The 10,575-nt window shown below is 49.4% G+C and overlaps 1 long non-coding RNA gene across 1 annotated transcript; it reads left to right on the top strand.

Annotated features, from left to right (window-relative positions):
- The first annotated feature begins 5,129 nt into the window (after positions 1-5,129).
- Positions 5,130-7,522, top strand: LOC149341921 (uncharacterized). The gene is made up of 3 exons (XR_016282655.1): positions 5,130-5,346; positions 5,414-5,530; positions 7,294-7,522. It is a non-coding gene; the product is annotated as an uncharacterized LOC149341921 (long non-coding RNA).
- The last annotated feature ends 3,053 nt before the right edge of the window (positions 7,523-10,575 follow it).

The raw sequence follows: 10,575 nt of genomic DNA, 5'->3' as shown, positions 1-10,575 counted from the left end.
CCCACCTCGCGCCGTCGCTGTGGTTGTGCGCCTCCAAATCACGTGATACATGAGGTCACACCACGTGACACGATGACGTCACGACAGTGGAGAAACGGGGGCCCACCTCGCGCCGTCGCTGTGGTTGTGCGCCTCCAAATCACGTGACACGATGATGCCACACCACGTGACACGATGACGTCACGGCAGTGGAGAAACGGGGGCCCACCTCGCGCCGTCGCTGTGGTTGTGCGCCTCCAAATTACGCGACACGATGATGCTTCGCATTCTCCAGGCTTAACCAAGCTAAGCCTCAGCCATTTTTTTGTCTTTGCTAATAAATGAGTGCCTGATGAGGGAGATGGACGCTCCGCGGAAGCCGCTGTGGCATGCAACAAGAAAATGAAAAGCATTTTTGTCAACATGAAGGAATGAAAAGGGAGCGGGGATTAGAGAATTCTGCTCACAAGGGGGCCTGGAAGAAGTGGGTGATGGAATGCCTACAGACACATACATACACATATACACACGCTTTACGCTCCGCGTTACTTATATAGAATCCTCGATGGCAGGCGTACGTCGGCGTAACAAACCTGAAAACGAAGCATGGCGACATGTTGTCGATAGCAAGAAGCTGTACAAACTGCTGCGAGCAAAGTGACTTCCCACGAGTTAAGCTGAGGATTCAAATTTGCAAGCATTGGCTGTTAATTAGCTTTGCAGACATTTTCCATGCTTCCCCACCGGGGGAGGCTATTCGCTCGTTCCACCGGTAGTGGCGGCGCCACGTGAATTCTTTCTGAAGCATCGAGTTTGTGGCCGCTTTATGTAGTACGGTCCCATTAGACACCTCTAGCATGCCGTGCTACCGATAGCGTGACCGCAGTAGCGGGAGTCCGCTCGCCGCCAATGCGCATGCGCAGGTCGTCTCGAGGGTGCCAGATGGCTGCACGCACGCCTGCCGCATCGGGGCCAATCAGCGTGTGCGCACTGGCAGTGGCCGGGGTCCCGTTATTCCGGTGGCACGGTGCCCGGTATGCTAAAGATGTCTGCTGTTGCCGCAGTGTGGCTATATCAGTGGCAAAGTGAATTTTTTTACTGGTTGAAAACCCGCACGATGCGTTTGGAATGTACGCACATTGAGCTGCAAGACAGGGGCAATTGAGGGAATTAGGAGATGCCTTCGCCCTACATGGGGCGTGGCCGGCTGATGCGATGAGCTCCTTGACAGAGAGAGAGAGAGTAAACATTTGAGTGAGACAGAGAGAAAAGCCTTTTTTGTTATTTTAAATTAAATACAGTGTTAAAACGAAAAACATTATGCATGTGACACCATTGTTTCTGAGAGGTGCCACAATAAAACCGACATAAATTCACGATTTTTCCAAAGTTGCTGTCATGGCCGCAAACGCTCAGCCTAATAGATACAGCATCACAAGCGCCTTCAATCGAAAAATTTATGATGCGCCAAAAAAAAAAAAAAACTCTGTGTACTATCTCTGTACTCCCTGTACTATCTTCTCCTCCTTCCTGTTTCGTGTTCGCGCTGCTGACACATATGGAGCGCCAAGAAAGTAGGGCGTAACATGTTAGAAAGCAGAACTGGGCGTTTCTATGCTTCGTTATAGTTGTCTACTGTTCTTTTTTCTTTTCGTTCGGTTACCCGGAAGATTAAGATTATGTCAATAGGATGGAAAGTTGAACATGAACCTTAATCGCCAGTAATGCGATGGGTCTCACCGTCTTGCGTCTATACCGAGAATGTCTGAGTGGAAGAGCAAAGGGAACCATGGCGAGGATCGTTTCTTTTTTTTTTCTTTAATGAGAAGAATAAACCCGCAGCGGGAGGGGCGGTCTGTTCGCTCAGTGCAGTTCGCTGAATGTGATGATGGTGGCGTCTTCTTTCTCTCTATGGAAAAGGAGGAGGAGAAAACAGTTTATTTTTGGTTGGTTAGGGAGCGTCTACAAGAGTGATGTTTCTTCAGCCACGCGAAGTGGCCATGTCTTGGCCTCTGGCGACTTCGAGTGCCTGGATTTGGCCGTCCGTAGAGCAACGCGGCCCCCCACTACTGAACGTCAGGGAGACGCAGAGGGCGGGGATCCTGAGGGCGGGGATCCTGAGGACACTACCGTAGAACGTGTGGTAGCGCGTCTTATTGGCTGCCGTATCTGAATGCGGGGGAAAATAGGGCTGGGTGAGAAGCCACAAAATATCCATCGATGGTACTTCAGTTAACTTGAGTCAAGCTTTGAAGAACGACAACACGCTGTACAGAGTTTTGAGTAGGCCAGTATAAACGATCGTCTTGACCAGCTCAGGACATGTTCTTATACTGCGCAAGTTTCTTAATTAACAAAGATAAATTAACTAACTGAATTGCCAAGTAATAAACTTAGAAAACGACACAACTGGGTAGTTTCCAACCTGGTGTACAAATTTTTGCATTGTAAAGTTAGCGCTAAATAAAAAGAATAAAAATTTATAGCTTATTTACCTGTGTTAATGAGCAAGGTAAGAGAACTTTGAAAATATGCTGACCGGGTAAATGCGACTGCCTATAATCATGGCCTAGTCAAGTTTTCGTAGAGCCGGTTTTCGTTTTTTAAAGCGTGGAACAATGTAGATGAAGCACCATGTAGATTAACCTGGCAAACACGCTAAAAAAGCCGGCTGAAACTGCTGCGCGTGCAAAACAACCGCAGTATCCTTAAAACGATTGCCTCATATTACGCATACAACGCCCTGCATAATCGAACTCCACCATTCCTTGGTCTCAGCGAAACGGTTCGTGCTCGACTCTAGCACGGCAGTGAAAGGTATTGAGGCGCAGTTCACACTGGAGGTGTGCGTTTAAAATGAAGCCCCACACAGTGCGGAAATGCGCGTTCTCGCCGCCCAAAGGCGCCAGCTTCAACGGCCTCTCATTTGTAACACGCGGTCGCAGAAGGGCCTTTCCACGATTCGAGTTAGCCGGGGCACGCAGCCACACTAGCCGAATTCACATTCGTCACGACCGTGCTCGGCAGCCGAAACGCCGAGCGACGCGCCACTTGCTGCCAGGGATGCAAAAAAAAAAAAAAAATGAACGGGACCGAGAGAAAGAGTGCGCGCAGAATCACTTTTTCCGTTTGCGCCCTCGGCCAGACAGGAACACGCAACTCGCGGCGTGGTCAGGCTGATCCCGAAACGCGCGCTCACCCCTCGCGCTTTCAGCTTCCTCGGCGCGACGTTAGCAGACGAAAACGACGACGTCGTCGGAGCGCTGTCAGGGGCTAGCGCGGCGTTGTTCGGCGCGAGCCTTTCCCCGTCCGAGTGGATGGCCGGGCCGTCCAGTAGGCGTACGCGAGGGGCAGCATCTGCGTGCGCCAGCCAGTGGTATTTACAAGAGCGGACTGACCCGCTAAGGGGTCGCTGAACCGTGGCGCGCTCGGCGGCCGACCCCAAAAAAAGGAGGCGCACGCCGCACGCCTTCCCGCCGCCGTGGCTGCTGCGTGCTCGCCTTAGCCATGCAGGGGGGGGGGGGGGGGGGGGGGGCGAAGGAGCCATGCCATCAATCTGAGCAGCAAATTTTTAACCAAATTGAACGGAAGCGATATTACGAATACAGTTGTTGTTAAAGAACAATAAATAATGACATTTTGAATCAGTGCATGATTGGTTGGTTTATGGGGTTTAACGTCCCAAAGCGACTAAGGCTATGAGAGACGCCGTAGTGGAGGGCTCCGGAAATTTCGACCACCTAGGGTTCTTTAACGTGCACTGACATCGCACAGTACACGGGCCTCTAGAATTTCTCCTCCAAAGAAATTCTAGCCGCCGCGGCCGGGATCGAACCCGCGTCTTTCGGGTCAGCAGCCGAGCACCATAACCACTGAGCCACCGCGGCGGCGAATCAGTGCATGAAATAGAGAAAAGAACACAAAACTTTTGCCCTTTTGCTGGGTGTTGAAGCCACACGTACTTTGCAAATAAATGAATGAATTGTTAATTGCCTGTACGCAGGTCGTGACCTTGCAAGGGTAAGTTTGTCGCATTCTAGCCAACAACTCAGTAGCACGTTGAAGCTGTTTTGCGTTGAAGCCGAAGACCGAACTTGACTCGTGCAACCGCAATTAGGCAGATCCATCTTCATTTTGTTGCGCACCTGTTTCTTGTCAAGTCCACACAGGAGAACACGCAGTACGCGGCAACATCAGAAACTGGAACTCACAAAATTTTTTAATGTGCCTTGTGGAAAAAGGTATTCGCCGCAAGCGTCTTCGTATCATGGATCCCGCTGCGTTCCACAACTCGGACGTTAGGTGTGATCAAGTGCAGACTGATTGTTTGCAGTTGCCGCATTTCTACGACCAGCTGGATGGAGGACGGCAAAAAAAAAAAAAAATTCATTGGCAGCTTCAGTACGCCTTCAGGACTCCTCGCACTTCCTCTGCCATAAGGATTGATGGCATGCAACTGTAGCATTTCAGAGCCGCTGTAGGAGTTGCGTCGCCATCTGACTCAAGAACTGGAAGCAGCGCCCTCTCGCAGCCTACACTGTAAACACAAATAAGCCCAAATAGGAGTATAAATGGCTAGTGTCCGCTTTTAAACTCCTTTTTGAAAATTGCGCAACCGACTTTAAGTTGTAAAAAAGAGGAAATCCTCCTTTTTTACTGCCGTCGCGAGATCGAGGAGTAAAATAAAGCATTTACATGATTTTACTACTTTTCCAAGCAGGAGTATGTCGGCTTCAATACTCCTTCAGACCCTTTATGCACTCCTTAGTGTCTGCCCGCCGCCTAGTGGCAGCTGCCGGTTCGCTGCACTTGCAGGTGACGACGCCGGCTCTGTCGTCGCTGCCTGCTCGCCTCTGCTTTTGCTGCTTCACGCACGTTTGTCATGTTACAAGACACCGGATCGCCGCATCCTCGCGCACCAATGTGCGCCGCAGACAGTGCCTGTGAAGCCCCCAGTGTATTCGGAGAACGCTTGGTGTTGCATCGCCTGCGACGGCAGTCTGCGAGAGGCTTAGCCAGCCGAGCTCAGCCGAGCCAACATGGCGGTGTGTGACGCGTCGACCTCCCCGAAGCCGCCAGTTGCCACCCGCTCCTTTGCGCGCTCTTGTCGTGACGTAAGACTGGACATCATCGACCTTAGCAGCAACGTGCTGCAATGAACGTCTCACTCAAGCCAGCAATATGTGCAGAATCAGCGGCTAGTCATTCATTGTCTACGCAGCATACAAGTGTTGGCTGCTGCCGTTTCGCCGCGCCGACATGGCGGTGTGTGTGTGACGCACCAGTTTTCTCGACATCGTCGGCCCCTCGTTCTTTCGCTGTATTGCAAGAATACTAAAGACCGGATTATCATCGTCGTGTGTTCTGGTAAGCAGTATTAAACTCTCCTTTGATGCCATAGACGCGCATGCACTTAACGCCGCTCCCTTTTCAGTGTGCGTAGACTTGCTGTGAACCACGGGTGCGCCGAGATGAAAGACTTAACGAGAACAGCAAAACAGCAAAGGCTTCATTGTGGTCCGGTGGAGCCAACTCACACAGCAGGCATGAAGTAAGTATCTGAGAAATTTGTTGTTGCATGCGGCTGAAAAAAAGAGTGTGGCACTGCAGTCGTGGCTGTTACTCTAACATGTACAGCTGGAAGTACGGTCAGTTCTTCTAGGGACCAAATTTTCTTCATGAGTTCACGCCCCATGAATATGGAAAAGCTGTACAGGCAATGACAGGTGAAGATGCACAGCCTGGGGTCTGTGAATTTTTGTCACGTTATTACGAACAGTGCTGAGAACCCTGCCCTAATCGGTTGCTTCCTTTCCTGTGTTTTAAGAGGGCCTTGTTATGCAAACAATGCAAGCGATTTTATTCTTTTCAGTCATAGCACAGGACATGGCGACGCCTTAGCGCTCACGGAGATTAGCTAAACTGTTACATTTTCCGAGTTGGTGGCATCTTAACGTTGCAGCGATTTTTGGCAGCGGACATGAGGTTTCACCCATACTGAACGCTGCCTTTTCTGGATGGTTAGGCGTCTAGTTCCAAAATGTGGTATCTTGTAAGCTCCTCGCATTTGAAAAATGTTAAAAGAAGTTTCTACTTCGCGTGCAGTTTCCGAACACATTCCATTATGCGAAACTCGTGGAGGCAAGCGTTCCGGTTCAGACTGCTGATCCCAGGAAGGCAGCGAAAGAAAAAGAATAAAGCATACGCCAGTGTACAAGATCCCCTGCTCGTGCTGGACGTAGTACATTGGCGAAAGCAAGCATTTCCCAGAAAAACTGAAGCAGCACAAAGCGGATGCCAAACAAATGAACAAGGAAGGAAGCGCGGGCTGACAAGACTGACTTCGAGGGAACTATCCTTGCATCAACTGTCTACGATCAGTGACCCGGCGGATGACTAACCGAAGGCTTAAAAAAAGGCAAGCTGTGACTCACTCGCAGTCACACCTGCTGAAAGAACCAAGAAGATTCCGAAACATGTTTTTTTTTTTTTTGATTGGCGTTCTTTCCCGAAAGTATATTCCTTTCCCAGCCAGATAGGCCTGTGTAGAATGTTTTCTTTTGAACCCTGGCCACGAATGTGAGGGCAAAGCTTAACAGAAGACAGGTGGCGGCGGGAGGGTGGGTCTGGTGGTAGCTTTCTATTCCTAACAATGCCTGCTATGTCAGTCACCCTTGCCCTGCCTTTGACCTATACACAGAATGACGACGTCCTGAAAATGCGTAGCTGCGGGCTCTCCCATCAAGGAAATTGCATGTAAGCTTCCGCTGCGTGTATGCAAAGCGCTGTCTTTTGTTTGCATGTTTTGATTTCAGTAATTGGTTCTGATATGGTGCCTGAAAAGCATGAGGAACCTCTGACAAGTAAAAAAAAAATTATATCTCGAGGCCTCTTTCGGTGCAGGAACGCAGCCAAAGGCAGCGCGAATGCGCAAGTGCCTCAGTAAGACCATTTTATTTTTTTCAGTTTTATGCTTTGCGGAAAAAATGTTCCCTATCGATGCTGCTTCCCATTCGCCGTATTGCCTTAACGTTTACGAAAGCGGCTCTCTGGAATTTGTGATTCCCTGAAAACCGCGTTTAGCCGCTGTCATCCGACAGGGTACAGGTATGTATTAGCTAGTTGATTACCTACTATGTTCTGCTAGCTAATCTTTAGTCATGAAAAACGTTTAAACTTCAATAATACCTACTTTATTTAAAAGTGCACACTGAACGGCTTTGGGACGTTGACTTCTACACTTGAAGCACGTCATACTTCAAGCTTAGAGGTGCAATTCCTCTGATGCATTTTTTTTTCTAATCTTTCTTTCAGAAGGAGCCTGTATGTTGACAGCGAAGCATTTCAAGGTTCCCTCCTTGCTTTCAAGTGTGGCATCTCTATTTTCATTCCTTAACCCACGTTGTACCCAAAGACAGCGTGGGTTAAGGCACTCTTCTTTTCTACAGGGGCCAAGACGTAGGTTCTCTGTAACCGTCGAAAGCAAGCTGCCGAACACATGTCTCAAATGTTTTGTACCCAATAAAATATTGTTTGAAATAAATCACTGTAAGTTCATCGACGCATTTATCCTGGAATATCAAGCTCCAAAATGAGCCTTCCATACGAATACTTTATTTCAAATCGGCTTCCGCATCAAGTGAAGTAATATACTCGTCTGGGAATCATAAATGTAACCCTATAGTAAGAAAAATTTCTCGAAAAATTTCCTGTCAAAACTACTTAAAAGGAACAGGCACGTACTCCTGAAATGTACTATAAAAGTAGCTGCAAAGGAGTATATAATACTTCTATTAATTGCCATGCTAACTCCTTTGTGATCACAACTTTACTCCTAAATAAACTCCCGTCTGCAGAGCGGTAACACTTTACTCCTTCTAGCACTCCGAAAGTACCCCTTCAAGCAGAGGAGTAGACGATATACTCCTATTCTGAGGAGTATAAAAACCCCTTTTCGGGAGTGCGCTACGCGATGAGCCATTTACTCCTATCCGGGTGTTTTTCGGTTTGCAGTGTAGTGAAACCTTCTCTCTGAAGATGTCTCCTTCTTAAGAGCCGCACCGCGCGCGCATGCAGGCTCCCTAACTAACCTTGCCGCGTGTGTAAGGACGCCTCGATGCGCACCATGGTACGATTTAAAAAGAAATGATCAGTAAATGAGCCATAATATAAGTTCAAAGTAGCCGGAGAGTAGCCAGCGTCCAAGCCCGATATTTTAATCGCCAGACGGGGTGGGTCGTAAAGTAGCCAATTTCGCTCAAAGTAGCCACCAACGGCAACTCTGCCGGGAGGGACATGCATCGCAGCCTGGGTGCCCGCAGTCTTGTGGAAGTTGGTTAGCGCCCTCAACATTGAGCGTTCTGAACCTGTTTATGGACGCATTATGGCATGACCAGACGCAGAACACAGACGAGCCGCGAGGTCGAACGACAGCCAACACAGCTTGCACTCGCTGTCGATCTTACCCGCGTAGTCGAATCTGTTGAAGACTCTCCGTCCTCGCCGCACTTATTAAATTTCTCTCGTCCTTCTTTGATTAGCCTTTTTCAAGCGCAACTCCGAAGCGCCCTTCCATGGGTTGAGCCGCGCCGCCGCTGTCGGTCTAACCGAGCCAAACTATAAAAAAATAAAAATAAATATTGCAGTGACTGGGATTTCAACCCGCGGCGCAGCGAACAGGTCAGTTTCGCTGGCCGACAGCACTAGGCTATCGCTACCGATAAGGCCCAGTGTTAAACTGTAACACACTCTCGGGCTGTATGTTGCGCATCGTCGTCTTGAACAAACGCTCATATCAGACTCATATACACATTCCAGCGCGCTGGGCATTGCGCATTGTCGTCTTCATCAACTAACACTACTATCGAACTAACAACGTCGCCAGACGCGCCGACCACCCAGCAAAGCAAAACAATGAGCCTGCAGAGCCTCAGACACTGATATAGAGCTGCGCTCAAATTTTGCGTTAGAGAGAATCGTAATCGTCTTTAGATTTTTTTTTTTCACTTTTTCTCTGAATGTCTTCGCTTCTGCCCCGTTGATTTTTATACCGATGTTAGAACGGGCGGTGGAACTTCTGTTTATATATTTCTATTAATATCGCCCACTATATTCTAGATGTGCTGCCTCTGTCTCTTATCCTCTAATTCTTCAGTGTAGTGCGGAGGCTACGTACGGATGCAGCGCTCTGGAACAGCTAGCAAAAACCAGTGGTTCGAGGAAGCGGGCGTTGGAAAGACGAAACGAGGCGTGCTGGCCTTGCTCTGTCTAGGACGAAACTCGTCCAGCAGTTGGAGCCTCGAATGGACATGCGGGTACGGTCCCTAGACGCCGTACTACAACTTGGAGGGCGACGCATCGAATCGGGGCCTGGAAGGCGTCCGCAGTGCACGCCTCCGCACTGGACCACATCGAGGCGGAGTGGACAACAGTGTGCACAGACTACCGGGCCTCGCTGGCCTCTTACCAGACACAAAGGGAGGACGGCCCGCCACGCGCGTCTACTGGCAGACACGCACTTTTCTGCACTGCCTCCCCGAGACCAGATTTCTTTCTCTTCATCCCACGGAGAAGGAGGAAGGCACGCCGCGTTGTTTCCTTGACGACTGGTCAGCCCGCCGCCGTTCTTGTTGCTGTTACGTTTCGTCCACGCGTCGCAGTGCGCGCTGCTGTTGCCGCCGCAGCACTCGCGCTCACTGTTGCTCCCCTTGTTTCACTGGCCTTGTTGATCCCAGGGATGGCCCCTTCACCGCCAGGGCTATTGGAAAAGAACCGGACGGGCTCTTTAGCACGGTGTAAGGTGCATTGCATTTCTTGACCTGATCGTTGTATGTCGTCGTCGTCCCGTTTCCTTTCGCATCCCGTACAGTTTCGTTTTTTTTTTCTTTTCTCTCTATTCTTTATACATTAATAAGGGAGTAATTACTCATTGGCATCCACCCAAGCGCAGCCATACGGCTACAAAGGAAAGCTTCCAACATTCTTTATACATTGAGTGAAGAGCATTCGTGGATATTATTCTCGCTCCGAGCTCGTCTTACTGTTTCACGCTGTTAGAGTAATCTACTGCTCTGCTGTATCGAAGAGAGACTGCGCGATAAAAGCTTGTCACCACACCCGGTTTCAGTGGTTGGTTGTGGTTTGGTCTTTCGATAGAGTGAAGGACATGACATGTTAAACTACATTTTTTCAGATGTGATCATAAGTTCTACAGGATATGCGGTATATACCCTATTCTAATGCGCACTTTTTTTCCGGCAAAAAATCGCCAAAGGTGACATGCGCGTTAGAATCGGGCGCGAAAATGAAAATACGCCGGAAACTCCCTATTGTCAACGGTGTCACGAAAATGGCCGCTTGGTACTTGTTGCGTGTGTTGCGCAACGACATTATCGATATCAACCTACCGCAGTCTTGGATACCGAGAGGCCTCGCAAGCATCTGGTGTACAGTCAACTAGGCGCCGACCTGGCCCTGAGCCAACATGCAAACTTCGGTTGCGAAGACGCGCCGATGTCACTGCGCCGTCAGGCAAAAAAAAAAAAAAAATAAAGACCGTCTTGCGCGCGGGGGCTTTCTAGGCAAGCACTGGTGCAG

The sequence above is a fragment of the Amblyomma mixtum genome, chromosome 5 (assembly GCF_055824585.1).
Source record: "Amblyomma mixtum isolate Tamu chromosome 5, ASM5582458v1, whole genome shotgun sequence".
Classification (NCBI taxonomy): domain Eukaryota; kingdom Metazoa; phylum Arthropoda; class Arachnida; order Ixodida; family Ixodidae; genus Amblyomma; species Amblyomma mixtum.
The sequence above is the reverse complement of the archived record's forward strand: the minus strand, read 5'-3'. Positions and strand labels throughout refer to the sequence as shown.